Source organism: Caretta caretta, chromosome 10, assembly GCF_965140235.1.
Source record: "Caretta caretta isolate rCarCar2 chromosome 10, rCarCar1.hap1, whole genome shotgun sequence".
Taxonomy (NCBI): domain Eukaryota; kingdom Metazoa; phylum Chordata; order Testudines; family Cheloniidae; genus Caretta; species Caretta caretta.
The window spans coordinates 19,703,494-19,718,851 of NC_134215.1; the positions used below are offsets into that span (position 1 = coordinate 19,703,494).

General features: G+C 44.5%; 1 long non-coding RNA gene across 1 annotated transcript in view; it reads right to left on the reverse strand.

Moving 5' to 3' along the window:
• The window catches only part of LOC142073332 (uncharacterized), a 179,471-nt gene extending 164,782 nt beyond the window's left edge, over window positions 1-14,689 (reverse strand). Inside the window, exons 1-2 of the long non-coding RNA XR_012670150.1 lie at window positions 14,578-14,689; window positions 12,372-12,466 (exon numbers count right to left, since the gene is read on the reverse strand). This is a non-coding gene — a long non-coding RNA (uncharacterized LOC142073332). The remainder of the gene's footprint in view (window positions 1-12,371; window positions 12,467-14,577) is intronic.
• Window positions 14,690-15,358: the final 669 nt, after the last annotated feature.

The window sequence follows — 15,358 nt, forward strand, 5'->3', positions numbered from 1 at the left end:
AGTGTAGCCACTGTTTTATAAAATGTGTCTTTTTAAATACCGCTGTCCCTTTTTTTTTTCTCCACCAGCTGCATGTGTTTCAATGATCACAGGATCTTCTCCTTCCCAGAGGCTAGTGAAGCTTAGAAAGAAAAAAAAACGCACTCACGATGAAATGTTCTCCGAGCTCATGCTGTCCTCCCACACTGACAGAGCACAGACGAATGTGTGGAGGCAAATAATGTCAGAGTGCAGGAAAGCACAAAATGACCGGGAGGAGAGGTGGCGGGCTGAAGAGAGTAAGTGGCGGGCTGAAGAGAGTAAGTGGCGGGCTGAAGAGAGGGCTGAAGCTCAAATGTGGCGGCAGCGTGATGAGAGGAGGCAGGATTCAATGCTGAGGCTGCTGCAGGACCAAACCAGTATGCTCCAGTGTACGGTTGAGCTGCAGCAAAGGCAGCTGGAGCACAGACTGCCACCTCTCTGTAACCAACCGCCCTCCTCCCCAAGTTCCATAGCCTCCACACCCAGACGCCCAAGAACGCGGTGGGGGGGCCTCCGGCCAACCAGCCACTCCACCACAGAGGATTGCCCAAAAAAAAGAAGGCTGTCATTCAATAAATTTTAAAGTTGTAAACTTTTAAAGTGCTGTGCTTAAAGTGCTATGTGGCATTTTCCTTCCCTCCTCCACCACCCCTCCTGGGCTACCTTGGTAGTCATCCGCCTACTTGTGTGATGAATGAATAAAGAATGCATGAATGTGAAGCAACAATGACTTTATTGCCTCTGGAAGCGGTGATTGAAGGGAGGAGGGGCGGGTGGTTAGCTTACAGGGAAGTACAGTGAACCAAGGGGCGGGGGGTTTCATCAAGGAGAAACAAACAGAACTTTCACACCGTAGCCTGGCCAGTCATGAAACTGGTTTTCAAAGCTTCTCTGATGCGTACTGCGCCCTCCTGTGCTCTTCTAACCGCCCTGGTGTCTGGCTGCACGTAACCAGCAGCCAGGCGATTTGCCTCAACCTCCCACCCCGCCATAAACGTCTCCCCCTTACTCTCACAGATATTGTGGAGCACACAGCAAGCAGTAATAACAGTGGGAATATTGGTTTCGCTGAGGTCTAAGTGAGTCAGTAAACTGCGCCAGCGCGCCTTTAAACGTCCAAATGCACATTCTACCACCATTCTGCACTTGCTCAGCCTGTAGTTGAACAGCTCCTGACTACTGTCCAGGCTGCCTGTGTACGGCTTCATGAGCCATGGCATTAAGGGGTAGGCTGGGTCCCCAAGGATACATATAGGCATTTCAACATCCCCAACAGTTATTTTCTGGTCTGGGAATAAAGTCCCTTCCTGCAGCTTTTGAAACAGACCAGAGTTCCTGAAGATGCGAGCATCATGCACCTTTCCCGGCCATCCCACGTTGATGTTGGTGAAACGTCCCTTGTGATCCACCAGAGCTTGCAGCATTATCGAAAAGTACCCCTTGCGGTTTATGTACTCGCTGTCTTGGTGCTCTTGTGCCAAGATAGGGATATGGGTTCTGTCTGTGGTCCCACCATTGTTAGGGAATCCCATTGCAGCAAAGCCATCCACTATGACCTGCACATTTCCCAGGGTCACTACCCTTGATATCAGCAGATCTTTGATTGCTTTGGCTACTTGCATCACAGCAGCTCCAACAGTATATTTGCCCACTCCAAATTGATTCCCAACTGACCGGTAGCTGTCTGGCGTTGCAAGCTTCCACAGGGCTATCGCCACTCGCTTCTCAACTGTGAGGGCTGCTCTCATCTTGGTATTCATGCGCCTCAGGGCAGGGGAAAGCAAGTCACAAAGTTCCATGAAAGTGCCCTTACGCATGCGAAAGTTTCGCAGCCACTGGGAATCGTCCCAGACCTGCAACACTATGCGGTCCCACCAGTCTGTGCTTGTTTCCCGAGCCCAGAATCGGCGTTCCACAGCATGAACCTGCCCCATTAGCACCATGATGCATGCATTGGCAGGGCCCATGCTTTCAGAGAAATCTGTGTCCATGTCCTGATCGCTCACGTGACCGCGCTGACGTCGCCTCCTCGCCCGGTATCGCTTTGCCAGGTTCTGGTGCTGCATATACTGCTGGATAATGCGTGTGGTGTTTAATGTGCTCCTAATTGCCAAAGTGAGCTGAGCGGCCTCCATGCTTGCCTTGGTATGGCGTCCGCACAGAAAAAAGGTGCGGAACGATGGAGGGAGGGGCGACTGACGACACGGCTTACAGGGTTGGCTTCAGGGAGCTAAAATCAACAAAGGGGGTGCCTGTACATCAAGGAGTATTTCAGGCAGGACTGCACGGAGGGTTCCAATAAGAAATGGTCTAAGTTATCGTTCTTATTGGAACAAGGAGGTTAGCCTGGCCTCTGATTGATACATGGCTAGATTTACCTCGCTGCACCTTCTCTGTGAGTGACTGCAGTGTGATCTAGAGGAATGAGTCCCCTAGACAGGGGAGGAGGCAAATGAGTACAAAACAAATTTGGTCTATTTCTTGTTCTGAGCCACTCCATCTATCTTTTACATCTTTGGCTGGCAGCAGACGGTGCAGAAGGACTGCATGCCATCCACATCTCATGGCTGCTCGGCAGAAGATGGTACAGTACGACTGCTAGCCATCTTCATCTCTTGCCTGCCTGGCAGAAGATGGTACAATACGACTGCTAGCAATCCTCATCTCATGGCTGCTCGGCAGAAGATGGTACAGTACGACTGCTAGCAGTCCGTATCGCCTGCCCGCTCACCATAAGACGGTTCAATAGGACTGACTGCAGGACTAAAGAGAATGACCTGGTTAAGTCACTCCAAATTTAGTCCCTGCGCCCATGTCTGCCCAGGCGCTCCCAGCCGACGTGGCCAGGAGCACCTCGGACACGACGAGGACGACTACCAGTCGTATTGCACCGTCTGCTGCCAGAAGACAATGGGTTGCTGCTACTGTGCAGCAAAGCCGTACCACATCTGCCAGCACCCAGGAGACATAGGGTGACGGTTACCTGAGCGGGCTCCATGCTTGCCGTGGTATGGCGTCTGCACAGGTAACTCAGGAAAAAAGGCGCGAAATGATTGTCTGCCCTTGCTTTCACGGAGGGAGGGAGGGAACGGGGGCCTGACGATATGTACCCAGAACCACCCGCGACAATGTTTTAGCCCCATCAGGCATTGGGATCTCAACCCAGAATTCCAATGGGCAGCGGAGACTGCGGGAACTGTGGGATAGCTACCCACAGTGCAACGCTCCGGAAGTCGACTCTAGCCTCGGTACTGTGGAAGCGCTCCGCCGAGTTAATGCACTTAGAGCATTTTCTGTGGGGACACACACACTCGAATATATAAAACCGATTTCTAAAAAACCGACTTCTATAAATTCGACCTTATTCCGTAGTGTAGACATACCCTTTGACAAGGTCCCTCAACAAAGGCTCTTAAGCAAAGTAAACAGTCATTGGATAAAAAGGAAGATCCCATCATGGATCAGTAACTGGTTAAAAGATAAGAAACCAGGAGAGAGGTAAGTAGTGGGTCCACAGAGGATCTGTACTAAGACCAAAGCTGTTCAACATATTCACAAATGATCTGGAAAAAAGGGGTAAACAGTGAAGTGGCAAAGGTTGCGCACAATACAAGATTACACAAGATAGTTAAAGCCAAAGCAGACTGTGAAGAGTTACAAAGGGATCTCACAAAACTGGGTGACTAGGCAATAAAAGGGCAGATGAAATTCAATGTTGATAAATGCAAAGTAATGCACATTGGAAAACATAATCCCACTTATACATGTAGAATTATGGGGTCTCAATTAGCTGTTACTCCAAAATCTTTCAGTATATTTCTCTGAAAACATCCACTCAATGTGAGGTGGCTGTCAAAAAAGCTAACACAATGTCAGGAACTATTAGGAAATGGATAAATAATAAGACAGAAAATATAATGCCACTACATAAATCCATGGTATGCCCGCACCTTGAATACTTCATGCAGTTCTGGTCACCCCAGAACTGGAAAAGGTGCAGAGAAGCACAATGAAAATGATTAGGGGTATGAAACCTAATGATTCCATATGATTAAAAGATTAAAAAGACTGGGACTGTTCACCTTAGAAGAGAGATGACTAAGGGGGGTTATGACAGAGATCTGTAAAATCAGAAATAGTGTGGAGAAAGTAAATTCAGAAATGTCATTTACCCCTTCACATAAACACAAGAACCAGGGGTCACTAAATGAAGTTAATAGGCAGAAGGTTAAAAACAAACATAAGGAAGTACTTCACACAACGCACAGTCAATCTCTGGAACTCATTGCCAGGGGATGTTGTGGAGGACAGAACTATTACTGGGTTCAAAAAAGAATTAGATAAGTTCATGGAGGATCGGTCCATCAATGGCTACTAGCTAAGATGGTCAGGGATGCAACCCAATGCTCTGAGAATCCCTAAACCTCTGACTGCCAGAAGCTGCGAGTGGACAACAGGGGATGGATCACTCGATAAATTGCCCTATTCTGTTCATTCTCTCTGAAGCATCTGTCATTGGCCGATATCAGAAGACAGGATACTGGGCAAGGTGGACCAATGGTCTGGTCCAGTATGGCCATTCTTATCTGATCTGATCGTTTTACACTCAATATGCACTTCTGTAAAAAATTATACAAAGTGAACAGCAGTAGTGAACAAGGCAAAAAGTGAGCAGTAGGGATGGTGGGTGAAGTGAGAAAGATTTGATACCTGATTCTTTCAATTCACACCACTTTACACTGTCCTGCCTGGTTTTCTGTTTCTAGGAGTGCAACCCTGCAGTCCTTCTGCACACAGAACTCCCACGTACATCAATGAGACATGTACACGCTCAAGGACTGCAGGATTGACCCCTCATAGGGAGCAGTGGAAAAGTAAGAGCATTATGATTAGAGATGGGCCTCAAGCTGGGGAGATCAAATTCTACCCCAAACTATCCTCAAGTTCAGGGATGAAGGGTTATCATCCAGAGTTCTAGTTCAGACCTGTTCCTACTTATGGCTCTCCAGTTCAGAGATCAGCGATGCTGGCATTTCAGAGTCTCTTTTCTCCTTTCCAAGTTAGAGATGTGGAACAGATCAGAGGACAGCAGGGAGTAGCCTCTTATGACTAGGGAGGAGGGTGGTTGCTCCCCCCCCCCCAATAGAAACTGATTGTTTAACAGCTTGAGTCTGTTAAAACAACCAAACCACTGGTGTTCAAACAGTCAGAATTTTCAGAGCTTTACAACACTTTCTCATCATTAAGTACCTCAACAGGTTACTAATTCTCACAAACATCCTGATTATTTGGAATGCCTTACGGGCTTAGAATTTACTTGGATAATAGCTCCAAAGGCAATGGGACCAGCAGCCAATTCCCCTTTGTCTAGAAAAAATAAAGAGCTACTTAAGATAAAACTGAAGCTTCGTGGGCCCAATGAGCAACAGAGGTGGAAAAGTGGAGAGAAAAAAACAAATACAACCATGTATAGTAATTAAAAGCAGTGATTGTCTGTTTGAGCTCTTTGTAATAGACCAGTGCACTGATTATCACGTGAGACTCTAGGAACATCTGTCAAATGTTCATATTTAACCAGAATCTTTTGTCTGAAATATGCTTAGCGAATAGTAAGTCTCAGAAGGCCATGTCAACAATTCTTGCTTAGTGGATCAGAAAATAGGGACATAGTTTGTGTCCAATTAGAATTAAGAATTGGAGAAAAGGCTGCCACTGAATAGACAGGGTTGCTAAAGGACTGTGTGCACAACATATGAAGTTAAACAGAAGTTCAAACGAATTTGGAGAACATAGCAAAGTAAAATCACCTGCCATCTGCTCTATGTTCTTTTGTCAGCCAGGCTTTGGAGATGTAGGATGCATGTGCGTTTATAGCAAAGCAGATGCTGCTGAGCCTGCTCTGCTATGGACAGGCTCGCAGCTGTCTTCATCTTTGACATGGAGGTGCTACATATGGACTCCCAGCATCCATTGATCCATACTGAGGTGAGACTAAAGAGCATATTCTATCTACATTCTCAATTTGCTACAAATTAGCTGTGGTCCTTTGGTTCCTAGCAGGTTGCCTCAGCTGAGCAAAGTTTGCTGGCTTTGTGTATAATTATGCCAGAGAAAGGAAATGAACAGAAAGGAAGTGGGAGTTCCCCTCCCTAAGGTGTACGGTCTTTCTTCACCAATATACAGAACTTCCATTGACACTAATGGGCATTACATTCCACACAGACCATAAGCATTTGCCATTGAAGATCTGAGTATTGTATTATGGGGTTTTTGACTGGAGAACCAAAACACCTAATAGGTATAAGGGACAAAATAAATACTGAAACTAGTCTATAGTGAAGTCTGTAGAAGTTCCAAGTTTTTCTGAATTAATGGTGTAGATTCATCACATCTAAGTAAACCACACTCCAGGACTTGCGATCCATAACAACAGTCTGATTGGATGTGGTCAGAAAGAACATGGCTTCTCAGTAAGTGAAGTTCCCATTGATGTTAATGAAAGTGCCACCAGACATGAAGGGCAGCATATGGCCCTTACAGTAAAATGTAGATACAGATGATTCAAGAGTATCTTCAAACACCTAGGGCCTGATTCTCCAATGCCCTGCACCTTAGGTAGGTCACATCTATGCAAAGTGGATGTAAATACACTGCCAGTTTGAAGTGCTATCTGGGACAGATCCTGGGCCACATCAGTGCTGTGCCACCTTTATACTCACTTGCCCTAATCCTGATCAGGTCGAATGGCTCAATTTAGAGCAGCCTCAGGGCTGTCCTAAGTTAAACCTGGCTGCTCATCACCCCACAGTCAGAGACTGCTAGAGCACAGAAGCTTAGCAGTCACACCCTTCGTCCCTATCTATATCCCTTTTGTGGGGCTGATGCAGCAGAAAGCCATCAGAACATAGGGGAGGAAGGGGGATGTGGGGCACAGGTGTAAGTCATTATGTAAAATGTGGTGCAGAATAAAGTCCCCATACTTTGGTCTCCTTCCTGTTTCCTTCCATGGTTTTAATCATGTTCATACTAAATCTGAGTGCTATGCCATGCGCTCTGCCTCTGGATCAACATGGTGATGTTTTTCCTGCTGCCATTGCTTTTAACACAGAGATACAGTCAGGCTACTCCTGAATGAACAAAACAGAGAGATTCTGCATAGCACCCACAAGGCAGTGAAGGGGCTCAGGGCACCAACCTGGAAGGCAAGTAAGGTAGAACTGCAGGGGAGGGGAGCGACGGAGGAAAATCCTTGGAGGAATCTGCTTGGCGACGGGGTAAGTTATGGTGGACAAACTGCATTTGCCCGGCTCTACATATTGAGAATTCAACCCACCCCAAATATGGGTGGATCAGGTTTCTAGCCAAGCTGTTTGCACAGACCAAAGTCAGTAAAGGACCAGGCTAGCACCTTATTATTTTCCCCAAGTAAGGAGCTGTGTGTGTTCAGTTCCTACTTCCCCTTGATCCATAGGAGGATAAACTGTTCCAGCCCTTGTCTCCTGCCACACTAGCTCGGCTGTACTGGGGGACATATTGGAGGGGGAAGTTGGAGAGGGGAAAAAAAGGGGACCAAGGCTCCACCCACGCTCCATTTCTGCCCAGCCATTCCCCATCCACCTGCATGGCAGGTGAAGTAGCAGCTGATCTCCCTCCCTCCTTCACACAGGGTCTGGCAAGTACGGACCCTGTGTAGGTGAGTAAAGGTGTGTCCCTAAACCCCTTAACTCTCCTTCACAGGAATGCAGATGGACTGATGGATGAGCCAACAAGGAACAGGTACTGTTTGATGAGCTAAGGTGCTGACATCTTTAAGATGTCTCTGTTCTGGCCACAGCTCAACATTAAAACTAAAAAAAAGAAGGCTACCTTGACTGAATAAAAAATCCAAATACCGCAAAGTGCTACAGGATTTATTTATACTACTCCCTTTGCTTAAAAGTTTATATATAGGCTTTGCTATTTAACATACTGAGTGATCGATTTATAGAAGGAGCTGGATTGGAGGGAAAGCTTCCTGGTGCAGAAATAATAAGCACAAATTTCCTCTGCTTTCACTATAAATAAGTTAACCAAAAAGGTCATCAGATCCCTGGGGACTCTATTTTTTGTTGAAGATATTTTTCCATTAATAGGACCCCAGTGAGATTGCATTTCAAGAAGTATTTGCACATGAGCAGTAGACACATTTGTTTTTCCCCCGGAGTGTAATTAACGTAATTACTACTAGGACATTAAAATACTGCAATTAAAAAAAAGAAGAAGAAGAAGGAGAAGAGAGAGAGACACAGGCAGGAGCCAAAAATGATTTTGCTTTGGCTCTGAAAACCTCTCCCTCCACTCTTGTTCTGATGGAGATGCTGATACCAGGTGATAATACATTTTACTGAAAGGGAGAACAGAAAGCCCATAATTAATTTGATCTGATAGCGTTCTGAAAAAAAAAAAAACTATATTCCCTAACATGGGACAATAAAGAAGAAGAACTCTCAGTGCTCAAAATGACATGCTGGAGTCCCTCCTGGAATACAGCTCAAACACTAATAGATAAAATTGATGTGGTTGACGATGATTAAAAGAAAAACGGCCGCATAACATATAAACACTTAAGAACGTAATACTGCAGGCGGAAACACACGAGAACAAGTGCCATTTAATCTCTGCAAATTCAGCTGCAATCCAATCAATGCCCCAGTCCCTGCATTTTCCATCAGTTCCAAGGAAATCCTCCTCATTCTCCCTGAGTTACCTCTTCCTCTGGCCTTCTACGTGGTCTGTGCTTTGGGTAGTGGCTTCTATGGTTTTAACTATCTTATTCCATAAAGGAACTTAATTGCTTCTTCCTTTAGGCAGAACGAAGGATGGCCAGCATGCCCATGAGCCTCAACAAGGTCTGTGATTGCCCATATACAGGGCCTTACCAAATTCACAATCCATTTGGTCAATTTCACAGTTACAGGATTTAAAAAAAAAATCATAAATTTCATGATTTCAGCTATTTCAATCTGAAATTTCACAGTGTTGTAATTGTAGGGGTCCTGACCCAAACAGGAGTGGTGGGGGGGTCACAAGGTACTTGTGGGGGGGTTGCGGAACTGCTACCCTTACTTCTGCACTGCTGCTGGCAATGGCGCTGCCTTCAGAGCTGGGCAGCTGGAGAGCCGTAGCTGTTGGCCAGAAGCCCAGCTCTGAAGGCAGAGCCACCGCCAGCAGCAGCAGAGACATAAGGGTGGCACGGTACGGTATTGCCACCCTTATGTCTGCGCTGTTGCCTGCGGAGCTGGGCCCTCGGTCAGCAGCTGCCACTCTCTGGCTGCCCGGCTTTGAAGGCAGCAACGCAGACGTAAGGGTGGCATGGTATGGTGCTGCCACTCTTACTTCTGCACTGCTGCTGGTGGGATGCTGCCTTCAGAGCTGGGTGCCCAGGCAACAGCCGCCTCTCTCCGGCTGCTCAGCTCTGAAGGCAGTGGGGAATTGAAGGTGGCAATACCTCAACCCCCCTAAAATAGCCTTGCAACACCACCACCCCGCAACTCCCTTTTGGGTCAGGACCCCCAATTTGAGAAGCGCTGGTCTCCCCCATGAAACCCATGTAGTATAGGGTGAAAGCACACAAAAGACCAGATTTCACTGTCCATGACACGTTTTTCATGACTGTAGATTTGGTAGGGCCCTACCTATATATCAAAGAGACACTTTCTGGCAGCTACCAACACCCTCCAGCATAACAGTATTTTTCCCACCCACTATCCTTGCACTTTTGTTAGAGGGCAGGTGAACAGATTTTGTGCATGGACTGGTGTATAATTGTGAACATTCTGAAAGATTATGCTGTATTTGTGTGATCTACTGCTCCACGTCACTGTTGCTGGTTTGGCATGAGCGAACACTGGGAATTTGCATCAGTACCAGTATTACGCCTGTTATCAAATGCTCGCCATCCTCTAGCTCTTTCCTTTAATACTAATTTTACACTTCTACAGTCAAAGACTGAAGACTTGTTTGCACATTTTCAAAAAAATTAAACACTTCAGAAAATAAAAATGCAGGGCAAGTTTTAACAGTGTTAAACCTCCAAACATAATTGCATTGGCTGTCTGTGATTTGTACAGCAATCAGTGGCATGGTGATGGTTTTGCAGAGACTGATGGAAAGTGACACAATGCCTTATCAAGTTCCCATCCCCACACCACGCAACCGCCACCCTACACCCTCACCAACCCTAACTGGCAGTGACCCACCTGAACCTGTCAGTTCTTTGCGGTCCTCAGCATTTCCATACATCACAACACTGGAAGTGCAATTTTCTAGAGAAAGAATAGATTCAAGACCAGAAGGCACCATTGCGATCACCTAGACTGACCTCCTGCATTACACAGGCCATAGAACTTCTCCAGATATGTACTCTAGATCAAGGAGGATTTATTTTAGGGGGGGGGGGGGAAATCCAGCCTTGATTTAATCATTCAGTCTTTGCCATAGCCCGCTTTTATCATCTTCATCACCTTTGATGAAATAGGATCTGGAAGTCTCTGTCAGGTCAGAGCCTTGTTGTGCTGTGTGCTGTACAAACACACAGTGATCACTTGCACCAAAATTAGATGTTGCTGTGGATACAGTATCAGGGTCAGTGCTCTGGCATGGTTAGGTGTGTAAGGTAGGGGCCTTTACATCCTCTTAGATTAATAAACCTAAGGCCCCCACTGACAGTAATATCTGATGATACAGTGGGAGTCATTAATCACCACTGATCACTTTTGACATTATTTATAGTGTTGGAGGTATTCCCTTTACAGCATGGAATTCTTGTAGCTGTCACAAGAACGGTTTAAAATTGCAGTAAATGCTAGTTTTTAAAAGTTTCCTCCATGCATCAGATTAGAGGGAATGCTGCCATTTCTATTTCCATATTTTATTCCGTAAGCTGAAGCACATCTAATCAGCAATATAATAGTTCATATATGCAAAACTAAGGACACCATTCCCAGACAAGAGGATTTACCCATCTCAATTAACCTCAAGTAGAATTCACCCAACAAGATAAGCCACCCCTCAGTCAACAAAAGCCAAAGAAACCAGAGGGCTCTCACAGTGTGCCCTGAAGATCAACAAACTTGGGTTCTAATGGATCAACATGAGCAAGCAAGTCCCAGAGGCAAGAATGCCACTCACCCACCATGGAAATCACCCTGCCAGCAGCCTAATCATGCTTATGTCAGTGAGCTACTAGCTCAAGCACAGATCCGGATTGCTACTGCATTGGTAGCATACAGAATTTAGTTTACAAGGTAGTCAGCAATAACATATTTACAGTCATATTTCTGTAATATTTTTAATGTCACAAATCAGTAGAGAATTTCAGAGAGGACAAATTTTCTTTGAATGTGCTAACGTGATGTTCAACGGACCAGACTAATTCCTAGTATAACCACCAACTTCCATGGGTTTACAATAGTCCTGATTTGGTTCACTGCTTCTAAGGAACTCTCCACCTGCCCTTGGTGATACACAGGAAAAGGTATGCACATCACGTCTAACAGGCTTACATTGTATCGTTAGGGAAGTTCTAGTCTATTCACGTTCTCACACCACCCTCATCACCACAGTACCTGAATGCCTTCCATTAAGTGATGTGACTATCATCTCTCGTGTGTGATTCCTTCTCTCTCTGATCCTCTCCCCAGGGTAAGCGTGTGTACAGGCCAGGGTAGCATATTGTTATTTGGTTGATTTTTTACTATAAATCATATGCACACTGTGTTTATATTAGAGAAATATTGGTGGTTGGTGGTTTCTGAATCCATTTCTGGTCATTTTTATTCCCTAATGGGAGTCTGTTCCTTGTTCTTGAACATCTTCCCCACCCACCCGCCAAGAAAGCTCTGTCTCCTTCACAGACGAGTGTTACACTTGCTGTGGATGGCTCCATTGTGTCCAGTGGGTAGAGTTCTGATCACCGAACTTCCAGGCATATTTTCACTATGCTGGGCCCAGACCATTGAGCGTCTTGAAAATAATGGGCAAAATCTTGAATTTGACTCAATGATGTATGGACAGCCAACATAGAGAGTGGAGGACAGGGTTGCTGAATCTCCTGAGGAGATGAACTGCCATATTTTCTACTAGCTGGATTGTCTCCAGGGGCTGACTGCTTTATTCCCAGGTATATTGCACCAGCCAGAAATTGACTAGACCAGGTCCCTATCCACCAGGAGAGGGTACAATCCCCTAGGCAACCGGAAGTATGCAACATACTGTATCCACAGATTGTGATGCTTATGGTGAGAGTGGAGAATTACATTTTAACAAGTTTCCTTTGATTTCATGTGCAGGGAAGCATAGCTCAACTCTACCTGCAAAACAGATCCGAGTTTCTCAGCAGGACATAGTTTGCATTCTCTTTCCATTTGGGTCTGTTGCTTCTGAAAGGATGATGGCAGATATGACACTGAAAACAATCAAAACCAGATTTAGCCAGTGAACTAATTTAAAAGTAAGAAGTCAAACCAAATCTCTGAGGGCAATTTTAAATGAGTTTAGAAGCAACTCACTTTAGGAAAGCTTAAAGGATTATAGTTCAACATCCTTACAGTAGTCAATAAAATTCACATCAGGAATCTTAAGGTTAGTGTGCTAGAGCTAAGACTGAAGGAACCTCTTTAATTACTAATTCTTAACAATTACCAACACTGATCCAATAGATTTCGAAACAGGAACAGATTTGATATGAAGGGTACCTTATGCACACTGCTTTTATCTACACTGCCATCTAGTGGAGCTCAACAGAAAATAAAATTGATCACAGTTTGATGGCAACCCTTCATATGCCCATCATCACTGTATGATGCTTCATACTGTGTCCCGTTCCAGCTTCCCATCGCAGTGGCAGTTCAGCTTTCTTTAGGTACCTTCAACAGGACACAAAATGGGGACACAAGAATCATGTCAGAGCTTATGAAGCCCTTTTTTAAAAGCAAAGATGGGCTTGAACCTAAACCACCAACCATTCTTTGGAGAATCAATTTGAGAGCCAGATCTGGATTCAAGTTGTGTGGTTCTTGACTCATTAAAAGAAACACTGCCACCTCTGTTCTGCTCTGTTCCTGCAAATACCCGACCAAGGGCTGAATCAGCGTGGAGACTGAATTCCCTTCTCACTACTCAAGATGACTATGCTAAGTGAGGGTTAAAGCGTGATGGCAAAAAGATATGGAAAAGCTCACAGGAATGTTACCCATGATAAGCCTGTTCTTAAAACAGCTGCAAAGGATGAGGTCTGAGTGTTTATGAAGTGATAGCTCAGAACAGTGCCTACATGGGAGAAACTTCCCATGTATAAATTTGTATATGTTTGCATATGTAAACTGTGCAAGAATTGTGCATGTGTAAACTGCAAGAACCTTGGATGAGCAGAAAGACACCAGGCTAAAAAAAAAAAAAAAAAGTGCAGGTATGGCATAATTCAAAGCAGCCTGTCATAGTCTGTTCCTTCCACAAAGGGTCTGATTCTTCGAATAATCCGGTATCTAGTGCGAATACTTGGACAATAGATTACCAAAAGGGGTCTGACTTTATTATACTACATTGCTGAAGACAAGTGAAGGATTTTGTTTTATTGCTAAAAAGCTTTGAGAGATAGATACAGGGTGTTTATAATTCATCCTTTCCATTAATTCTACTTGGAATCAAATACGAATTATGGACAGGTTAATGCCAACCTGTCACACCTTGTGTGAGCAGCAGCAAACTTATCTTGTCTGTGTAATTCAAAGAGTTATAAATAAAAAAAAGAGGAGAACATTCCCTAGAGATTGAACAGAATCAAAGTGTATTTATGGTCAGGAAAGCAACTATTAAAATGGCATATTATTACTCCACAGACGTGCTCTCTGAAAGTACTCAGTTATCTGCTTACTGTAGTGACATAAGTATGTTACGATGAGCTAGAAATGCAGCATCAACACACCTCTGAGAAAGCAAACTGGACTCTTGCTGTTCACACACCACTGATCCAAATTACTAACTTTTAGTGGTGGAATAATACTGCTGTTGCAGATCAGGAAGATCACTGCTAGATTTTCAGATCCAAGGGCAACTTCATAGCATTAAGAGTTAAGAAACATTTAACCAGAAAGAGCAAATTTGATATGTAAATCACTGAGAAACAAAATGTGGGATACCAAGATGCCCTCTTTTTTACTCAGTTGCTTTTGAGAGTATAACTTTATTTTCAGGAATGGGTTACCCAAAGCACACTACACACTTCAGGAAACGGTAGTGTTTACACTGCCAAAAGTTTAATATTAATCTTTGTAACAGAAGGCTGATTAATAAGTCATGTCTATGGTATTTCATATATAAGCACTAGTATCTGCCATATATATTAAGCTCAGAGCAAACTACCCGAGTGATCTTCAAATGCCCTCTGAGGACCCAGGGTTCAGAATGAAGATTTTCTTAAATTGAGAATATTTTTCTTAAATTTAAAGTAAGGATTTCACTTGTCAGTTAGAAAAAGCAAGTTAAATATAAAGTACACATGTTGGAATTTAAACTTACTTGAAATGTAAAAAGGGTCATTCTTCAAATAGCCAGCACCACATGGACACATTTTTAAGGGAGTTTGGAGCTCTTCTTCAATAACTTTCTGATTTTACTTCAGATCTGATTTCATATAGAACCCACTCTGCACCTTCGTTAAACTGCTCTAAATAAAACATTAAAAAAAAGTCTCCACTCTGGTGATCTGTTCTCTTCCATCACAATTTGCCTGTGGTGTTATTAAAATCTATTTCCCAACAAAATGTAAATAGAGTTCATGTGCTCAATCAGTACTCCCACCTCACAGGAACAAGTTCTATTTTCAATTATGTTAATTACTTCTCTTAACAGCCCTCCTCCTCTGCATTCACAGCTCTCATTTTAAGTCACGGCAGAAACTTCTGCTGGGGTAACCCATAACTGAGACAGGTAATATTGTATTTGTTTCCAGACTGAAAAGTTTATGTACTGAATGGAACGGACTGCTTTCTGAAAGGCACAGATTTATCAGGTGCTAGCAGGAGCCCATTTGATCCGTTACCGGAACACGTACATAAGGTAGTACTGGGGCTAACCCTCTCAGTAAGGCTATGTCTACACTGCAGCTAGAAGTGTGCTTCCCAGCACCGGCAGACAGACATGCACTAGCTCAGCTCGAGCTAGCATGCTAAAAAATAACAAAGTAGCCAAGGTAGTACGGGGGGTGGCGTGGGCTAGCTGCCCAAATATGTGCCCAAGGAGTTTGGGCTGGTGGTGCTCAGGCTGCTAGCCTGAGCTGCCACCCATGCTACCCCCCTCC